The sequence below is a fragment of the Balaenoptera borealis genome (assembly GCF_965194805.1).
Source record: "Balaenoptera borealis genome assembly, chromosome: 9".
In the NCBI taxonomy this organism is placed as follows: Eukaryota; Metazoa; Chordata; class Mammalia; order Artiodactyla; family Balaenopteridae; genus Balaenoptera; species Balaenoptera borealis.
Window position 1 is genome coordinate 12,135,030 of NC_138873.1, and position 21,767 is coordinate 12,156,796.

At 47.0% G+C, this 21,767-nt stretch overlaps 1 protein-coding gene across 1 annotated transcript in view; it reads right to left on the reverse strand.

Annotated features, from left to right (window-relative positions):
- The window catches only part of TIAM2 (TIAM Rac1 associated GEF 2), a 236,727-nt gene extending 228,734 nt beyond the window's left edge, over window positions 1-7,993 (reverse strand). Inside the window, exon 1 of the mRNA XM_082404547.1 lies at window positions 4,710-7,993. The gene's annotated coding sequence lies outside the window, so the exon portion shown is untranslated. The remainder of the gene's footprint in view (window positions 1-4,709) is intronic.
- Window positions 7,994-21,767: the final 13,774 nt, after the last annotated feature.

Consider the following 21,767-nt stretch of genomic DNA (forward strand, 5'->3'; position numbering starts at 1 on the left):
GCGCCGGAGGGCGCGGCGAACAAAGCCGAGGAGGTGGGCCGCCCGCCCCGAGCCAGGGTCCGGCCTCGGCCCCCGCCTGCCCCCTTACCTGGGTGGAGCGCCCGGCACCCGCCCGGGCCCCGGCCGGCGACACGGCCGTTCCCGCGGGGTCCCGGGGGCACACGGGGCGGCGCCGGCCGACTTGGAGAAGTTGCCAGGGTCACTCCGTCCCCCGCGGGCGCTGAGCCTCCGGCCGCCACCGCTACCCCTCGCCTCGCGCGCAGCGCCTGTGGCGGCGAGAGCGGCCGCACCTTCCTCCCCGGCCGCTGGGCCCGCCTCCTCCCCGCCCCCGCCGCCCAGCCCAGCCCAGCCCACCCCCGCCATCCCCCATCCTCCCATCCCCCCATCAGCAGTCTTCCCCCCCCCCCCCCGGCCCCGCGCCGGCCTGCGCCCATCCCCCGCGGCGCCCACCGCGCCAGGCCCCCGACCCCATCGCCGGCTCCCGGGGCGGCCCGCGCTCCCGCCCGCGTCCCCCGCCCACGTCCCCCGCCGTAGCCTCCTGCGCTTTCTTTCCAGGACTTCCCAACTAACCGACACCGAGAACTCCACGAGCTTCGAGTAAGCGCCTGCCATGAGCTCGGCGCTCTGCCTGCCATCGTGGATGCGGTGCGTAAGGTCCAGTTCCTTCCCCGAAGAGCTGAGAGTGGGAAGACGCTTGCTCGGGTACCACTAAGGACAGAAGCAGGCGGAATCTGGAGCCTCGTGCAGGCAGGAGAGACTGCTCGCCTCCTAACCTTCCTGAGAGGAGAGAGATGGAGGAGCCGGAGGGTCCAGGAGAGTTCGGACTTCCCAGGTGGAAGCTGCAGGGTTTATTGGAGAAACCTGGGGAATCCGGAGGGCCCGGATGATGGGGAGGGGGAGGGCGCTCGGGAGAAGCGGGAGTGAAGGCTGTGTTCCCACCATCGCGGTGCCTGCCTTTACAAAGGCTGTCCCGTAGAGAGGAGCGGGAAGGGGGAAGAGTTCGTGTGCTAGTGTGGGTCCCGCAAGGAGCAGGCGCCAAGACAGGACTAGATACGGAAGAATTTTCTTAGGGGAAATGGCTGTGGGATTAAACGCCAGGGGATTCCAGAGGGCCAGGCTTCGCGCGAGTCTGATCCCAGTGAAGCAGAGAGGGAAGCAACACCCCAGCCTCCCTGCAGCCTCAGGAAGATCATGCGTGAGTCCTACACCCAAAGTTACCCATCACAGGGGGCCCAATTCTCCTTGGTACCCACCTGCCTGAGCATCCGTGTCTCTACCAGTCCTTAGCTGGGAGCAGCCAGACGGGAAGTGTGGCCTTGGACACAAACCCAGAGGTGAATTTCAGAGCACAACAGCCAGGGCCCTTCCTCAGTTAAACTCCCAGAAAGCTGGAGATGGTTGGAGACCTTCCAGGAAGATTCCCACAGCTGGCGATTCCGCAGTCTACAAGACACATGGAATCAACTTTCCCACACACACCTACAATTTTTAAATGAAGCCTCAAGGGTTTGCTCTGTTCAGACAGACCTGGCTCTCCACTTTCTACTGCCACAGGCTCTGTCCACACTGGCGCCTCTCCACTACATAGGCTCTCCCTGGTCCTGTCTCCACTCGGGCACACGTGGTGGTGCCTCGGGGAATGCCTCCCACTCCACTCACCCTCCAGTTCCCAATTCAAGCGTCACCTCCTCTAAGGAGCTTTTTCCCCTTAGCACAGAGCTACCACCCTAGGATCTTCTTTATATGTTTTTCACCCTTGCTTCTTGTATCATGTTTTTTCATGCTGTTTCACAATGTTATTTTTTTTGTTTTTGTTTTTTCTGATTATACAAGTAACATGTTCATTGCACAAACTTGGGACATATAATCCAAATGTCTCCAATTCCCCCAGTCTTCAAGGGACACCTTCCCTTGATAGATAAGTAATCAGAGTCTGAGCCCCATTCCATGTGTATCAGTCTGGATCCAATCAGAAGAGAGAAACCACACAGCAATTAAGCAGTAAAAGTTTAATAGAAAGAATTATTAACTATGACAGGATTTGGAGCAATGAGGGATTGACTGGTTAGAAGTAAAGAGAATGCAAAAGAAAACAGGAACAGCAGATACAAAGATTTTTAAAGCAGCCACTACCCCTGGGGCCGAGATAGAGCACCCAAGGATAAGCCTTCCCCTACCCCAGGCTGAGACCCAGACCTTGTTGGGGAGAGCACGGCTATGGTTCGCTAAGTGCCAGGGAAGTCACTGTGGTATCACGCCAGTGGAACTTGCTGGAAATCTACCCTCTAGGGTGTGGGGAAAGTTGTACAGAGGGAGGTGTCTCACGGAAGCAGTTCGCTGCAAAGCCACCCAGAAAGAGGGGTGCCAGAAGAAGCCGGCGGCCCCTGGGTACTGCCCTGCACTGCAGGATCCTGGTGCTGGAGAAACCCCTCGGAGTGCAGGAGCCAGCCAAGCAAGGCAGCTGGCAGGCAGGGTTCTGCCCTCCTGCAAGTTCTGCCCCACACCCTGTACTGACAAAGCTAACGACGAGGCAGCTGGCAAGGGAAATTACATAAAAGGCCCAGATCCCTTTTTACAGAGACGGCAAAAAGGATGAATTTGCAGCTGACAGGCAATGAGTCAGTGACGGGGCAACCTCAGAAAGTCCAGGCGTTGTCCAGCTTCCCCTCCCCAAATATGCCTGCATGGTCTCTCCAAATCTCGCCCTGCTGGCCCTTCTTCCCTCCGCTGGCCTTTTCGTTCCTGATTCCTGCTCCCCCTGCTGCAAGTTGCCTCTTAGCATTTTCTCCCCCAGTTTTGCCCTAAGGGGGAGGCGTGGCCTCTTCCTCGCCTAGCTTCTCGCCTAGCTTCTCACTGCACGGCTGTGACCAAGTTGTGAGGTCACAGTTCACATCAGATTGACCAGACGTTCTGGGGAAACGGAAGGGAATTACAGAAGGGGAAAAGAAAAAAGCGAAAACCAAATAATGGTCCCAAAGAGGCGAAACCATCCAGAGGCTCTCTCTCCTTAGTCCAAGCCCCATACAGGGCGCCAGTGTGCACCCCCGACCGGGGTCCAGGCCGCAATGCCATCAGGGCCTAGCGAGGGAGAGAAAAAGTGTCTCCACACCCTCAGTCTTAGTGCCACTCCAGTAAATAAAAATAACCTGCAGAGATGAAGCTCTGTCTGCAGTCAAGACGAACATTCGCATGATTAGAAAGTGAAATTAGCCCCCAACACCGAAGCTCGTTCAGTTATTAATCCATGTACGGAGCCTTTACTCAGCACCTGGCACTGTACCGGGCAGTAGGGATATAAGCTGTGTCATCGTTACAATCTGAGGGAGACAGATAGTAAACAAATCATTTTACAAATAGTTCTGTTTGTGTCTCTGCTAAAGATGCAGAGCATATAATGAGAGTTAACCTAGCTCTAAGGGATTAGAGGGGGCCCAGCTGAGCTCTGAAGGATGATTGAGTTGGATAGATCATTCCAAGTAAAGGGAATGGTGACTTTGAAGCTCTGAGGTGCGACAGAGCTGGGCCCACTGGAAAGGAAGGGAGTAAGGACAGAGCAGCCAGAGATGAGGCCAAAGAAGCAAAGAAGCCAGTCATGCATGCTTTTGTTGGCATGTTAAGAATTTTGGATCTTATCCTTTGAACAATAAGAACCTTCTGAAAGGTTTTAAGCACCAGTGTAGCTGCGGGGTGGGGGGCTGGAGAAGAGACTGGAGGATATATTTGGGAAGGGTATGCAGAGAATATACAAGACTAGTGTTCAGAACAGAGTTTGAACCTGGAGATGAAGACAGAGAAATAACCGGCCCGGAGTAATCCGGTCTCACCCAGGGCCTGGCTGAGATGCCTGCGGGATAGACTGGGAAAGAGACAGAACTCTCGCGAGATGGGGTTGGATCAGCAAAGAAAGCTGAGGGGGAGGAGCCAGGGGGCTGGGGGACCATCAGGAAGTTATGCTGGGTCATCTTCATTATAAAGCAGGGTCGCTTCCCTGTAGAATAACCAAGGGCCCAATTAAAGCAAACCTACTCTCAAAGATAAACTCAAATCTCCATCCCTGGCAGAGACCAGAACAGCCTGTTTTTAAAAGAGGCGGCCCCAGTGTCATCACCGTCCACTCACTTCATAGCCACCAAAACTCTTTAGCTACAGTATCCTAGTATTTACCAAAAAGTTAAATATTAGCTGTAACCCCCCTCCCTAGAAATAACCATTCTGTCATATTCTCTTGCAGACTCTTCATACTTAAATTACCCAAATCTAAATTCCTTGAAGTCAGGGATCAGCCCAATTCATCTTTTTATCCCCAGTAACTTCGTACATTTTCTGGCACCTACATGGTATCTAGCAATGTTAGCAGAATTGAAATTCATTTGCACAATCTTTCCAGTACTGGGCAGTATTTTGTTGGACTTTCTGGTAGTAGGACACTTCAAAAAACAAGACATCCTTCCTCTGTACTATGTCAGAAAGAGTTTTCTTAAAACACCTTTCTAGTTTTTGGAAGTTTCCTGTTTGTTTTGGAAGTTGTGGGGGGTTTTGTTCTCTTTTCTCTTTCCCAAAACCTGAGGAAAGAGAATCTTCTTGCCAAGTAAACTCTCTGCCTCAGCCCGGGCCCCGCCAGAAATGACACTAGACACACACACACACACACACACACACACAAACACACACACAGTGGAATACCAGTCAAGAATGACTGCGTTTAATACCTATCTCCACGGAGCTCAAATTCACTTTTACAGCTTGTTTGGGGGTGAGAAGGAGGATCCCAGCGACGGCTACTTCCACCAAGTGCTTTTCTATTACTTCATGCCCCAAACTAACAGGCTCGATGCAGCCTCGCTCCCAGTGCCCCAGGATCCAGTAAACAGACAAAGACCACACTGACTCCAGCCCAGCGTAGGCAGGCATCTCTGCCAGTGGGTCAGGCTAACTGTGGAGAAGTCAGAGGATAGCCTTTTCAAGGGAGGCTGCATCTCTCCTTTCTGAAGATCATTGGCGGAATACAAACGGTTCTTTTAGCGGCTGTTTCAGGAGCTTGCACGATCTACTTCACAGCACTTTTCAAACTCCTGAAAGAAAGGAGGCAGTGGGCCTGATTACAATTCCAAAAAGCTGCGTTTAACCCAACAGTCTGGATCCACCCTGCACTGCCTGCAAACCATTTACACACGTGTATGATGTATAGTGGGAGGCGAGGCGGTACACCTGCTCACAGGGGTAATGGATCTTTCTTTCTCTTGGATTCCTTTGACCCATTTTCCTTTCTGCTGACAAGTTACTAGAGGCTAACTGATATATTCTTGAAAGAAAAATGAAAAACCAAATGTCGCCTGATAGGATTACTACCCCATGATAAAAGGTCTGTGTTTGTTTAGAAGATTGCTCAAGATTCCAGGTCTAAAAATCTCATTTAATCCCACAGAGACTCTCTCTTGGCCAGGGCTAATCCTGTCTCTATTCCATCCCTGAGCTAAAAGGCATCTCCCCACATCTCCAAAGAGGAAACAGAGGTCCTCAGTGCTCCCTGGGAAGTATGCTGCTCATATTTGTGAGTGAGCTTTAAGTGGATCAGCCCAAGTTACCAATGCACTGGTCTGGCTCCTGTGTAACCCAGATGCAGACACCCTCCAACACCCAGTGAAAGACTTTTAACCTTGGGCTTCACTCTCAAAAGGCATATCCTTGAAAAAAAAAATGCCTGTGACATTAATTGTTCTAAGTTGATAAAACTCATGTTATTTTAAGTTTGTTTCATTTTTTTGTAATTTATAAATAAACTAAGTCTCATAAACATATCTGAAAATGTAAAAGTTAATATTTTCTGAATCAAAATAAAGTACCAGTTATAATGCTTATAATACCTTAAAGATGTCCAGTCAATTCTTGCTTGCCAGCTGGTTACATAGCCAGCCTTTATTTTCACTGGAGCCCTCAGCCTAGGAAATGTGTTTGCTGAACCCATAAACTTTCCATGAAATGCAAAACGTACACAATATGAGCAAGCCTTTTCTCTCAAGTTTCCCTTTATGGCCCTGAGTTCCACTTTTTCAGTTCCCTTGTGCCATTAAACTCGTCCTTGGACTTTGTTGCAGGTTCTCTGGTTGGAGTCTTCCTGAATTCCTTGTACTTCCTCCCAGCCCTGTTCACTCTGTTGGGTCATTTCCCCTCACCCCTCAACATCACAGTCTTCCTAACTTTCTGTTATATAACTAATAATAATAAGCTGCTGCTTATTATTATTATTATTATTGAAAGTATTGGGGTTTGGGATTTGGATGTCACAGTTCTAAGTGGGTCGGAAAGGAGGAAAAACAGATCAACTTCTGCTCGTGGACAAAGGTAATTTAAACCACATCTGAAGCTGAGGGTTGTTGGCGTGGAGCCATCTGATGTATGGACAAGATCTTCACAAGGGAAGTGAGTTTTGAACTTAAACCACCTAGAGAATGGACTTCCGCCAGGATATTAGAACTAGCAGCTTTCTCCTCGTAAGTAGAGCTATGAAATCCGTTTAGGCATACCAGTGTGTAGTGAGAATAAATCACATTAACTGTCATGTACGTCCTCTAAAAGTTATAATTTGGTAATGATATGTAATTTGTGGGTTTCAGTTTCAAAGCTGGGGTATTAAATGAGCTAAAACCTGACCTTGAGCTCAGATTTACATGCTTGCCAATTTCTCCTTGGTCCAAGACATCTCAAAAGAAAGGAAAAGAAAGTCTTAGGATATCCTACAACAATTACAGTAAATATTCATCGAATACATCCTATACATCACAAACTTACATATATATGAAATAAACATATTTGCATGTCAGTACCTATAGACTTACTTGATTCTTTTAACAACTTCATTCTATTGCATTTTTAAAAAGCAATTTACGAACTTTGGTGATAGAATGGGGAAATCGTGTCATGCAGAAAAAAACATCTGCTTTTTAAACTCTGTATCTTGCACATTATATAAATACTTATTGAATTAACAGATACATAAATTAATAAATCTTTATTGTCTTAAGTTAGAGTAATAATACCTTGACCTCGTGGCTACTGTTTGCTTTTTCACCCTCACTTTCTCATTAGAAGCTTTAAATAAGCCATAAGCTTTAAAATCCACACTCCAGGCTTTTAAATTAGATACAGTTTTCGATAGGACTATATATAACCTTTCTATAAGAGGTTAGGTTTGTATCTTTACACTGTAAAGGGCAAGTTTCCATAAAAAATTTTTTTAAATCGCTTTGGCTTTGAAATGTTCTCTTCTAGATTTTAAAACTACCATCAACATCTGTAGTGGTTCCCCAAAGTTACAGGATTAATGAAATCTTTCTGCCCACAATTTTTCCCTGCTATCGTGTCAAGAGTTTTGAAAATATTTCTATTTTACCATTTTTTAAAGGAAAAGAAAGAAAAAAAAGAAACATAGTTGTTGTGTACTCTTTATGCCTCTGGAATAATCTGCGTTCTTCCTCACCTCCACCTTCCATCCTCTTCTCCCAGGAAGGGATGGGGAACTCTGTTTGCATATTTTATTATTATTCCAGGTCATTGTAATGAGAGTCTCAGCAAGCACACTTTGCCTTGTGGAATTCGCTAATAAAAACAGACAGCCAGTTTTAAACAAGCAGCCCCGAGAATAGGAGACAAGCAGAAGCTGGGTGCAGGGAGCTGCTTTACTTTTTAACTCTGGCCTCACAGATTGCCTTTTTCATCTGCGAATATACGCTCTTAGCCCGCGGGGCCATAAGAGAATTTATAAAGCAATTTTGGATCCTTTGAAATAGAGGGACCCAATTTGTCACACGCTTTTGACAATTTCTTTGTTCAAGTATTGATACAATTTCCTACAGCAAGAGGATATTATCAATTTGTGCAGAGTCCTACCTGGACCTGAAATTCAACTGAGAAAGGCACCCACCCCTGATGACTCTCATTAACCAGCAGTGCTCCCGTTGCTACCTGCTTGCACAGAAACCCGAAGGCACTCCAGGTTTACCTACTGCAGGAGGAAGTGGTTGAGAAATCCATCTTCTTTTCACTGTGATGAGGTCATGAGAAACAAGCCATCCTGAGGAAGTGCTACAGGTACTTTTGTGTCTCTCCAGCATCATCCCAGGGGCAAGCTGAACAGAGGGGCGATTGACGGGCAGTGGCGGAGACCTGCTGTTAGCGCATCTGTCTACCAGCTCCTGTGAAAATAAGCCAAGGAACAAGCAGTAAGTCTAAGAGTCACCCAAGTGCTTCACAGCCTCACGCCCACCACCCTCAGCCCCTTCCCTGCCTGCTACCCCCAAAGAAAGTTACATTTTGTCCCTATTTCATTTCCAATCCAACATAATGCCATCAAAAAAAAAAAAAAACTTACTAGTGGGGCAACACCCCTCCACCCCCCAAAAAAAGAATCCAGAGAATGATTCCACGCTACCCTGACTCCCGGCCCTGGAGGTGTGGCCTTTATCCACCCACCTCGCCATTGTGATGCCTCCCCAGACATCCTCCTCCTCTACCCCGCCTCCTGCCTCAGTCGGTAACATCCCTATTTCCCAAGCTGCTGGGAGCCGCCTTTGACCTCTCCTGACCTTCACTCCCACCACCATTTGGTCTCCAGCCTTCGCCTTGTTGCCTCCTAGACAGTTTCCAATCCTCTCTTCCTGTCCACCGCCACACCCAGCAGCGCTGCCCAGACAGTTGCAGCCAACTCCCCGTAACGCTCTCACGCTTCAGGACCCGGCAGAAATGGCATCTGTCTGAACATCTTCCAGGAGCCGTCTGGGTGGAACCAATGCTTCCCAAGCATTAGGCCTCTGGTTCCCTCACCATTGCCCCCTCCCCAATGGGACAGTGGACCTTGGTTGGCGACGGCCGGTCGGAGGTGTCCTGGTAACTGGCCGGGGACTTGGAACATCCCAGGCACTCCGGGCCCTCGCTCCACGGGGGGATATCTGTTTCCTCAGTTGGAGCTGTGTTCAACTCTTGCTGTGCACACACCTTTTGCAAAGCCCCGTTCAGTGACGTGGCAACTGAACGCTTTGCCCTCGGGGGCAAGAATCTCCTCCTTCTTTTTCTTCTGTCACGTTAGATTCCTCTGTTAATATGTCTAACATAGCTGGGCTCTGAAAATCTCCTTTCTCCTCTCCTCTGTCATCCGGGAGCTGGCGACTGATAACTGCCTCACTGTCTCAGGCTGCTCGGCTTCTTCCCCTGAGGGTGGAGATAAAGAAGGCTGTCAGAACTCTTCAGGGATGCCAGCTCTTGCCCTCACCCTCCGCCTGCCAGAAGATGGTACATGGTCCACAGAGGCTCCTCTTTCCTAAAAATTCAATCCACTTCCTTTTTTGGCCAGATCAACCTCCATCATCCCAGGTGTGGTCACACTGAAAATGTCCATAAAGCTCTGACTGGCACACATTTTCAAGGAAAGTGGACAGAGACATAATGGAAGGCGAAGCGTCCCCTTCTCACACTAGCCTTGCGACCCCAGGAAATGACTTGCCCCTCCGTGTCGCCGTCGCCTCCTGTGTAAAATGAGGATAATAATAGGTTTTACCTGACGGAATCGTACGGGGATTAAACGAGTTTGTATTTGTAAAGCACACAGTAAGCACTATCTAAGTGTTTTACAAGCTAAAAACAGCTGTGGGATTTCTCTCATCCTGATGCTTTCTTCTACTTCAGCATCTTTTCAAACAGGAAAAATATACAACAAGCGGCACAGTGCGGGTGCTGCCCAGCGTTGGGGGTCTTGACCGCTCTTTGATGCCCTGATGTCTGAATTCATGTTAATACAGCCCTGGACACTCTGTGGAACAACACAGATGATTTTAGCACAAAACCAGCACTGCATGAAGAAACCCAACCACGCACTAGCCTGACGGGGGAAAAGTCACAGATGGATGATATACTAACATTTCTTGAGCGCTTACTCTGTGCCAAGCAATAGCATCAGGACTTTAGATAATTTATTTCACTTGCATCTTGTAACCACCTAATGAGGTAGGTAACACTATTAGCCCATTTCACAGATGAGCCATAACTTGGGGTTTAAAAAGGATAAGCAGCCTGCCATGGTCACAGAGCTAGCGGTCAGTGGACCCAGAGTAGATGGGCCTCACCACCAATCATATGGGGAAGACAGGACTCTTTGTTTTATTAATGAACTCCTTTCTATTTTGAAAATACAGTTCATGCTTTCTAAGTTAATTGTCATCATAATGACTTGGATGCTCATCGAATATTGCCTGTTGATGATTATGATGACCTCGCGCTCAGCCATACTGGGAAGCTGGCCACGGCCTTCCTTGCTCCATCCTCACCTCTCCCCTAGTCCCAGGACAGAAATCACACAACAAACATCTGTCAGCTGTTGCTAAGAGCTTAAGCTATGAACTGAACTTTCTTGGGAGATATTTGTGCCTTAATTGTAAAACGGATGACACCTTCAAGAAGCAAAGGAATGATGCCACATGATGGATCTCAGACACCTGTACAAGCGATCTGACCGAGGAGGCCTCCCCAGAGCCCTTCAGTCACCCCAACAGATTGACCCTGATGGTGCACGTTTGTATGAGAAAACACTGTAACTGTCACTAATTCCCTTCCTGGTGAGACCTTGACCTGTTTGTTGTGGTTGTTGCTTTTGTTTGTTTGTTTGTTTTACTGCAAAGTATACTTGGTTGTAAACTGTATCTATTTCCTCAGTTGGTGTGAATTCTGACTTGAGCCAGTTCAGTCTAGCTTAATGAAACAAGAACCAGGAAAGCATATAAACTCGGGGAATTGCTACATGGAGAGAAGCAGATCAGGGTCGCCCAGATGCAAAGGTGACATGAAAGGTTACCTTTGTAAGGAATAGAATACGAGCTCAATGCCTGAGTTAATACAAAATGTGGGGACAGGTACAGAAATCTAATTGTCTTTCCTTTTCCATAATTGGTCTCAACTTAGTTCATCAGCCCCCATTTCCAGTTTGTAGTTGTACTTGTTTGCTAAGGCTGCCCTAAAAAATGTCCACAAACTGGGTGGCTTTAAACAACAGAAACTTATTGTCTCGTAGTCCTGGAGGCCAGAAGTCTGAAATCAGAGTGTCTGCAGGACCGTGGTCTCTGCGAAGGCTCGAGGGGAGACTCTGTTCCATGCCTCTCTCGTAGCTTCTGGGGCTTGCCTGTAATCCTCAGAGCTCTTGGGCTTGTAGGAACATCACGCCCATCTCTGCCTCTGTCGTCACGTGGCATCTCCCATTGGGTCTCTGTCTCTCTTCTTTTTCTTCTTTTTTTTTAATGATTTGGGTTTTTTGTTTGTTTTTCGGTTTTGTTTTTTTTTTTGGTCGCACCACATAGCTTGTGGGATCTTAGTTCCCGGATCAGGGATTGAACCTGGGCCCTTGGCAATGAGAGCACAGAGTGCTAACAACTGTACCACCAGGGAATTCCCTCTTGTCCTCTTCTTTTTTTATTTATTTATTTATTTATTTATTTTTGGCTGCCTTGGGTCTTTGTTGCTGCGCGCGGGCTTTCTCTAGTTGCGGCGAGTGGGGACTACTCTTCGTTGCGGTGCACGGGCTTCTCGTTGTGCTGGATTCTCTTGTTGCGGAGCACGGGCTCTAGGCACGTGGGTTCAGTATTGTGGCTCGCGGGCTCTAGAGCGCAGGCTCAGTGGTTGTGGTGCACAGGCTTAGTTGCTCCGCGGCATGTGGGATCTTCCTGGACCAGGGCTCGAACCCGTGTCCCCTGCATTGGCAAGCGGATTCTTAACCACTGCACCACCAGGGAGTCCCTCTTCTCTTCTTTTTTTATTTTTTAAAATTAATTTATTTTTTTTAATTTATGGCTGTGTTGGGTCTTCGTTTCTGTGCAAGGGCTTTCTCTAGTTGTGGCAAGCAGGGGCCACTCTTCATCGCGGTGCACGGGCCTCTCACTATCGCGGCCTTTCTTGTTGCGGAGCACAGGCTCCAGACGCGCAGGCTCTGTAGTTGTGGCTCACGGGCCCAGCTGCTCCACGGCACGTGGGATCTTCCCAGACCAGGGCTCGAACCTGTGTCCCCTGCATTGGCAGGCAGATTCTCAACCACTGCGCCACCAGGGAAGCCCTTCTCCTCTTCTTAAAGGGACACCAGTCATATTGGATTAGGGCCTACCCTAATGACCTCATCTCAGCTTGATTACCTCTGCAAAGACCATCTTTCCAATAAGGTCACATTTACAGGTACCAGGCCTTCAACATATCTTTTGAGGAGACATGATTCAATCCAGAACAGTTGTGGAAAAAGAAATCTCACCCCCAAAGAAATTCAGTCCCTTCCGGCTTAAAAATCTAATCTCTTCCTGATATTTAGTTTGTCAATTCTGGGTTTTCCTCAGTTCCTGATCTCTTTTCTTCTTCTCTCTAGACGCAAATAAGTTCCAGGAGGAGGCTGGGTGTGGCTCAGGCCAGGTGCTCTCGAGAAGCAGGGCCAAGCCGGCCTGGGTGAGGGATGCACTTGGCAGACTTGCCCCAGTCCTCCCCGAGTCCATCTTGCCTGGACCTGGGCATCGACCTTGGTCTTTGTAGCAAACACTGCCATCACCCGTCCCACCATGGACTTCCATGAATAGGACTCCACAGGCTGTGTCCTCCTTCTCTCAACTGGGAGGCCTCCCCCCGTCTGCCGGGCTATTTTCAGCCCAGCTCTGTGCTTTGCTTTCAGGAATAGACAGGCTTTGGAAGTCCCCTTCCACCGCACTTGGGGCCCTTGGGCACACAGGACTTGAGAGCTGTCCTCTGGCTCTCAGTCTAGCTTTTTATTTTTCTTTTTCAGTTCACTGCTCCGCTAGATGGGGGCTTCCCAAAGTTTCTGTGGGCTAAACCGCAGGAACACGCTTGGGGATCCCCAAGCTTTTCTCTGGTTTATTTTATGCCCATCCCCAGGGACAAGGCCCAAGGGTCAGAGGGCAGAACTCCACACAGCATTTCTCATTCTGCCTTTATCCCAGCTCCACACCACCTCAGCCCCAGCCCAAGAAAGGTGTTTCTCTGCTCTGTGTGTGCAGATGGCCCTTAGGATATCAGACATGCTTCTCTATTCTACAGTTTTCTTTGGAAATGCCCCAAACCAACAGTCTCTTTTTTTTTTTTAATTTCTTGACTACGCCCTGTGGCATGTGGGATCTTACTTCCCTGACCAAGGATCGAACCCATACCCCCTGCAGTGGAAGCGTGGAGTCTTAACCACTGGACCGCCAGGGAGGTCCCCCACGACCTTTTTTTTTTTTTTTTTTTAAACCAACAGTCTCATTCTTGACGTTTTGCTTCTGAAGATAAAGAAATAGCTTATATTAGACCAACCCTTCTGATGCAAACAGCTAGCAGGAAATCCAGATGAGCGCACGCTCAAATGCTTGCAAATCATCAAAGAGCTGCCCAGACACTGAAGTCTTAGACCAAAATCCCCGAGAAAAGGGAATTTTGGAGACAGGAGCACAGTGTTTGGATTCCTTTTCCCCTTGAGGCATTTTCCAATCACTAAGCTGCCAAGACAGCCAGAGAGAAGGTATCTGTGACAATGGACCCCATAAAGGTCTGCTATCCAGAATACATATAAACGTTGATGAATCAATTAATTAAAAAAAAAAAAGTTGGACTTCCCTGGTGGCGCAGTGGTTAAAATCCTGCCTGCCAATGCAGGGGACACGGGTTCGATTCCTGGTCTGGGAAGATCTCACATGCCGCGGAGCAGCTAAGCCCGTGCGCCACGACTACTGAGCCTGCGCTGTAGAGCCCGCGAGCCACGCTACTGAAGCCCCCGCGCCTAGAGCCCGTGCTCCGCAACAAGAGAAGCCACCGCAATGAGAAGCCCGCGCCCCACAACGAAGAGTAGCGCCTATTCGCTGCAACTAGAGAAAGCCCGCAGGCAGCAACGAAGACCCAAAGTAGCCCAAAATAAATAAATGAATAAATAAATTTATATAAAAAAGTCATTGCAATTAAAAAATAGGCAAAAGATTGGACATTTACTATACAATAGAAGATATTCAAATAGCTGATAAACACTTGAAAAGATGCTCCACCTCAGGCATAAGGCCACAAAGAGACCCCATTACGTACCCTCCAAATGGCTAAAATTAAAAAGACGATAATATCAAGTGTCAGCAAGGACATGCGTGAGTCTCATAAATTGCCAGTGGGAGTGTAAATTTATACAAACACTTTGGAAAAACTTTCTGACAATAACCACAAAAACAGTAGCTGCAATGACCCAGCAATTTTTCCCCAGTCTATACACCTAACAGAAATGCACTTAGAGTGTGCACAGCGTGGGTATAAGAATGTAGCATCATTACTTGTATGAAATAGACCAAATGAGAAACAATTCAAATGTCCCTCAACAGTAGAATGGATAAATCAAGTGTGGTATATTTATATTACGGAATACTGTACAGCATAGTAAATTAAGCAACTCATGTATGAATCTTACAAACGTGATGTTGAGAGAAAGAAGGCAGACATAAATTAATAGGTACTAGGTGGTTCCAATTATATAAAGTTCAAAAATAGGTGAAACTAATTTACCGTGCAGGAGTCAGGAGGGTGGTTACCTTTGGTGACTGTGAGGGGCAGGGAGAAGGGAGGAGTTCTGGTAATGTTCTATTTCTTGAACTGGATTGTGGTTACATAGGTGTGTTTGAGTAAATCCACAAAACTGTAACTTATGTCCAGTGCATTTTCTGTATTTATGAAACTGTAATAAAAATATTGTTTAAACAAACATTTCTCACATAGACTCTTAACATTGAAATTTAGAGCTATTCCTCCTAGTACATCTCGTCTTTGTGTAAAATAGGATATAAGCATCATTAAGACTGAAACTGTGGGGCTTCCCTGGTGGCACAGTGGTTAAGAATCCACCTGCCAATGCAGGAGACACAGGTTCGAGCCCTGGTCCAGGAAGATCCCACATGCCGCGAAGCAACTAAGCCCGTGCGTCACAACTACTGAGCCTGCGCTCTAGAGCCCGCGAACCACAACTACTGAGCCCATGTGCCACAACTACTGAAGCCCGCATGCCTAGAGCCCGCGCACCACAACGAAGATTAGCCCCTGCTCGCCGCAACTAGAGGAAGCCGTGCGCAGCAACGAAGACTCAACACAGCCAAAAATAAATAAATAAATAATAATAATAAAAAAGACTGATATTGCTTTTTAGGTCTGATAATTAGACTGGGTGATATTTGCCTTCAGGCAAATCCTGCTCAAGTTGATCACCTTCAAGTTGAAGGTCTTGAGGTGGGATTCATAAATCACCCCACCTTCTTGAGCTCACCTCCAACCTTTACTTGTTTTAATTAGGTATGAATGTTCTTTAATTCCTCTTAGAGTCAATCAAAAAAAGAATTATTCTTCCGTGAAAAACAGACTTGCCCTCGCAGTGTTTTTCTTGTTTTTCAGTTTGGAGAATACAAAGACAGCACATTTTTATTCAGGGTCTTGCTTGAGGCCGAGGATCATCACTCCCAGACCCAGCTCCTCCAGACACCTAGATCTTCCTTGTCTCGTAAGCTTACTTTCCTTTGTACCACTCCTTTGCCACTTAGAACCCTCCTGGCATTGCCAGCTGCCTTTTAGTACTGTATCCCATCTTGGCCACAGGGACTGTAGCATCCTGAAAGGCAGAGCGCACCTCACACTACTTTTTTTTTAATATAAATTTATTTATTTATCTTTTTATTTTTGGCTGCGTTGGGTCTTCATTGCTGCACGCGGGCTTCCTCTAGTTGCGGCGAGCGGGGGCTACTCTTTGTTGCAGTGCATGGGCTTCTCATTGCAGTGTCTTCTCTCGTGGCAGAGCACGGGCTCTAGGCGCGCGGGCTCAGTAGTTGTGGCTTCCGGGCTCTAGAGTGCAGGCTCAGTAGTTGTGGCGCACGGGCTTAGTTGCTCTGTGGCATGTAGGATCTTCCCAGACCAGGGCTTGAACCCGTGTCCCCTGCATTGGAAGGTGGATTCCTAACCACTGCGCCACCAGGGAAGTCCACCTCACACTACTTTTTAAATGCCACCGGCCTTGGGGTGGTATCTTGTGCAGTCACTGCCTAGAATTATTAGCTGTCAGATGGATAACAACCCATTTTTCCTTCCTGATCTCTGGAGGGGTGAGGAAGGGAGCACAGGAACAGCCTTAGGTTAGTTGAATATTTTTAATATAAGAACTTGTCACACTCCATGGAAGTAACCTAAGTGCCCATCAACAGATGAATGGATAAAGAAGATGTGGTATATATATACACACACACAATAAAATATTACTCAGCTATAAAAAAGAATGAAATAATGCCATTTGTAACAACATGGATGGACCTAGAGATGATCATACTAAGTGAAGTAAATCAGAGAAAGACAAATATCATATGATATCACTTATATGTGGAATCTAACTAAAAAATGATACAAATGAACTTACTTACAAAACAGAAACAGACTCACAGATTTTGAAAACAAACTTACGGTTATCAAAGGGGAAATGGGGGGGAGGGATAAATTAGGAGCTTGGGATTAACATACACACACTACTATATATAAAATAGAGAACCAACAAGGACCTACTGTATAGCACAGGGAGCTCTACTTAATATTCTGCAATAACCTATATGAGAAAAGAATCTAAAAATGAATAGATGTATATGTATAACCAAATCACTTTGCTGGATACCTGAAACTAACACAATATTGTAAATCAACTGTACTTCAATTAAATAAACAGACAAACAGATAAATAAATAGGGACGACTTCCCTGGTGGTCCAGTGGTTAAGACTCCACGCTTCCACTGCAGGGGGCACAGGTTCAATCCCTGGTCGGGGAACTAAGATCCTACACGCCATGCCGAGCGGAGCACGGCCAAAATAAATAAAGAAAGAAAGAAAGAAAAAAAAAAAAAAAGAACTTGTCATACTCAAGTGACTCCAGGTTTCATGACACAAACCTGACGCACCGACTCCCTGACAAGGAAAAGTGGCAGAGCGGGGTGACACCGCTGCAGAGCAGCAGTCCCAAAGCAGGTGCGGTGCTGGGACAAGGGTGGCAGGCACGAGCGGCGCCGGCAGGGATGGGCTGAGCGCAGACACTCAGAGTTCCTCCCGGACGAGCAAAGCCCCCGGACCAAGGCTTGGTTCTACTCCAGAATATCATTACGAATGACAGGTGATAGTTACTGGTTGTTACAGTGTGCCAGGCATCAACAGAAGCATTTCACGCGTGCTATCTAATCTCCAGAGCAACTCACAGAGGTAGAAACGTCATTCTCCCTATTTTTCAGAAGAGACAACTAAAGCTAAGGGAGGGAAAATAGCTTGTCCAAGTTTTCATGGCGGTAGAAATAATAAAGCCAGCATTCAAATCCAAGTCTCCTGACCTCCGAAGCAGGTTCTAAGGAAAACAGGTACATAAAGAACTGATAGATAGTTAAAGGAGTCGAAGATGTAATAAGACGTGCACATAAATAGCTATCTTACCAGACAGACTGTGGTTAAGTGCCAGGGGAAGAGAGCGAGCAAAGGGTAATGATCGTTTCTGGCTGCAGGAGATTCCACCAGTAGTTCAGGTGAGTGAGGAAATTTCGTCTCCATGTTACAATATTATGAAAGTCAGATTGAATCGTCTACCGTAATGACATGGTAGAGCCAGGCTGAGAGCAGACACTTTCAGAATTCCTCCTTGGAGAGGAAAGATCTTGGATCTAGATATCAATGGGATAAAATCTAAAAGTCGGAGCTGGCTCTAGGAAGCCCCCGCACGGACACGCCTCGGCCTGACCCCTCCAGGCGCCGTGGGCAAGATCTTGGAAAGACCACCAGGGCCCCTGGTAGGCACAGTGCTGTTGGTGCCCTGAAAATACCCCACGGACCACGGTGTTTTCATGAATGTTTATCACAATATAGACAGTGTCCAACGTGTAAAGATACCTCACGCCACTTACCTGTTTGAAAGAAAAGCAACATGGGAAAAACTACTTTGATAAATGATTATGGGGTATGTTATCATCTATAGAAAATAGATGTATTTTCTATAAAATAAATAAAATAATAAATAAATAATATAAATTAAAAATTATATAAATAAAAATAAATAATAAAATAAATCATTTTATTTCTAAACAAAAAATGGTTTCAATGTCATTACCATATGTTTACTGTCATACACCCTTTGTTGAAGCTGCTACAAATTGTCCTAATAAACTTTGATATTTACATTCAGGCATTTATATTTATATTCAGGCACAGTGGTTTACTTAATTTGGCATATACCCCAGCATGGCTTTCGTTTGGGGCTCTAAATTCTAGAGCAAGGGCTATAGACTTAGGGCCAGCTTAAAGTACCAAGAATTTGGTAATGCAGGAAACACGAGGAAGACTCTTATTCAAGCAACATTGTCAATTTATCCGTGCAGAGAAATCTTTCTTGGAGATCTTCTTAACTTCCAATCCTTTTATTGAATTCTTTCATTGTTTGAAAGTCTGGCCCATGAGTTTCCAACATACAAACTGAAACCTTCTTCTATGGGAACATCTTCACAAAAACAGGGTGATATTGAGAGCCAGAAGCCGCTGAATCTTCCCTGTGCTCAGACAGCCCCACTCGTTTAGCTACGCCTTCATCCATCGGCTGCTCCAGGCGCAGTGCACGTCCTTGGGGATGTAACGACGTGGCTCTGCCTTAGAGGAAGTTCCAGTCTGGAGCATGATGGCTGTGAGGTTGATCCTGTTCCGGACCATTCTGGGGGCCGGGGGAGAGGGACAGCTAAACCCAATACTTAGCATCCTATTACCCTCCAGGAGGAAAGCAAACAAACCCAGCCTGGGGGTTCGGAGTCATTCCTTCTCCATCAGGCTGGTGGCTTTCAGACAGCTGAGCCTCTGCTTGATGCTCAAGTGGCATGTCTCTACCTGAAGGTGAGTCTGAGTTACCACTAAAAAGGACTTTGTAAAACATCCCCTTAGGGCTTCCCTGGTGGTGCTGTGGTTGGGAATCCGCCTGCCAATGCAGAGGACACAGGTTCGAGCCCTGGTCCGGGAAGATCCCACATGCCGTGGAGCAACTAAGCCCGTGCGCCACAACTACTGAGCCCACGTGCCACAACTACTGGAGCCTGTGCACCTAGAGCCCGTGCTCCACAACAAGAGAAGCCACCGCAGTGAGAAGCCTGAGCACCGCAACGAAAGAGTGGCCCCCGCTCACTGCAACTAGAGAAAGCCCGTGCACAGCAACAAAGAGCCAACGCAGCCAAAAATAAATAAATCAAGTAAAAAAAGAAAAAAAATCCCCTTACATCAGAGCCTCAATCAACGGGGAAACTGGAAATTATGTCACATTTCCAAGCTTGATTCTGCAATACAATCTCCACCGGAAAACATTCTTCGTGTTTTCTTTATGTAGCTTTGTTTTCTGATTACTCCAAAACACATACACTATTTAAAGGACAGGGAAAAACGTGGCTGTTGATTCAGTGGTCATGAAAAGACAGGGACAAGAAAATTAGACATTCGGAGTAGAGGATATTCCAGATAATAAGAGGACAAGCAAACCGTCTGCACTTAGCTTCTCTGCTCCCATCCTTGCTGAGGAAATGCAGACGCATTTGGATATGGTACCATAAACTCTCGTCAGAATAAATACACGCAAGCTGTCCTCACTTGCATAAGTCAATCATTAACTAGAGCAGCTGTTTGTATCACTTACACTGAGGCAATACAGCATAAACTCACTGAGATCATGAGCTCTGGAGTCAAATGGAGTTGATGGCAATCCTGCTTCCGCTGCTTCTTAGCTGTTTGGCTTTGGGTTAATGACTTCCTCTTCCTCTGGCCTCAGTTTCTTTTCTTTTTTTTTGGCCTCAGTTTCCTCATGGGTAAAGTGGGGCTATTCCTACTTCGTGAGGTTGTTGTGAAGAGTCGTGTGGGTGATGTTTGGCACGTTCCCTGCCTGTGACATGTACACGTTTTTTTAAAAATATTATCATTAGTGTTTAAATATCAAATTTTCCAAAAGGAGAACTGGTGTTGTATGTAATTCATGATATAGATATGGATGTTTGAGAATTCCCAAGGGTTTTGAAGGAGGTGATTCTTCGACGCAGAAGGAAACTGGCCTGCTGCAGCTTTTGAAAGTTGCCCTGCGCAGGGCTGAGTGCTGGGGCTCCGAGTTCCTCTGCGGCGTGTGAAGTGTTCACAGTCACCCAGTGCAGCTGGGCCTGAGCGCTGACCTGTCTCCCGCACGTGTGTTTTTATACTTTCTCCAGCAGCCCGGTTTCAGTCCCTTTGGGAAAAGCTTCCTCAATGGTATGAAATTAGCTCTCTACCACGTAGTAAGAATGCACCAGAAAAGACCAGTCAGGATTTCCATTTCACAGGAAATTTTCTGAAAGTCCTGAAATCAGAAACAGGAAGTCTGTGTAATAGTGGGCGCCTTGAGCACCGTGGGCCCGTGTGCTGCCCGCCCAGCGTCTCGAGGCTCAGGGAGGCTGAATGCTGCACTCTTCCTTCCCCACAGACACAGCAGCTTGTCTTCTGAAGGAATTACTGGTTCACATTTCTGCCGACCTTCCGGGGAAAATGCTACAGGAGACCTCCCGTCCCTCTCACAGTCATGTGTGTGGTTTACCCACCCTTAAACTCTCCCTGCAAGTTCTTGGGGGTGTTAGTTTATGCAGACAATAAAGTAAAAACAATTCTTCGAGTTGCTTTAATTTAGTCATCATGATAGATGAGTGTCTTGGTGATGGGGAAGTCCAGAAGGATCTTTTTAAACCGAGGAGGAGAAACGGCAGGCAATGCCATTCTCAGACGTGGGGTGAGGGGAGGGGACCTTCCAACACTCATTCACGGCCTCTTCACACAAAACAAGGGCAGGGGGGCTTCCCTGGTGGCGCAGTGGTTGAGAATCTGCCTGCCAATGTAGGGGACACGGGTTCGAGCCCTGGTCTGGGAAGATCCCACATGCCGCGGAGCAAGTAGGCCCCTGAGCCACAATTACTGAGCCTGCGCGTCTGGAGCCTGTGCTCCGCAACAAGAGAGGCCGCGATAGTGAGAGGTCCGCGCACCGCGATGAAGAGTGGCCCCCACTTGCCACAACTAGAGAAAGCCCTCGCACAGAAACGAAGACCCAACACAGCTATAAATAAAGAAAGAAATAAATTAATTTTAAAAAAAAACACAAAAAAACAAGGGCAGGGTCCTTCGATGGATTCACCCGGGGGGAGGGCGGGGGGAGAAGAGTTTGCATCATTTTTATGGTGACTCACCTGTAAACCTTAATTAAAAATCTGTTCATAATGCAACATGGTCAATCAACTCTACTTGAACAAAATAGTTTAAAAAAATCTGTTCATGGGAATTCCCTAGCGGTCCAGTGGTTAGGGCACCGCGCTTCCACTGCAGGGGGCAGAGTTTAGATCCGTGGTTGGGGAACTAAGGTCCTGCATGCCACGCAGCTCGGCCAAAAAATTTTTTTTAATTTAAATTTTTAAAAAATTTAAAAATAAATTAAAAATCTGCTCAAATTGTGTGAAATGAACAATAGTTGAGGAAAGCAACCTCACGACAGAGTTCTCTCTTGAATATAAAATCGGTCATGAAGATAAATCCAAACACCTTTTTTTCCCCCCTTAAATCCAAGACGTAGGTGGAAGCTCATAAATCCAGATACCCTCTTAGTTTAAAACGTTTAAGTCATATCAACAGAGCAAGGAGAATTTTTGAAGTCCAATGACCGTTTCATGAACTTTGTCATTAAAAACCTTCC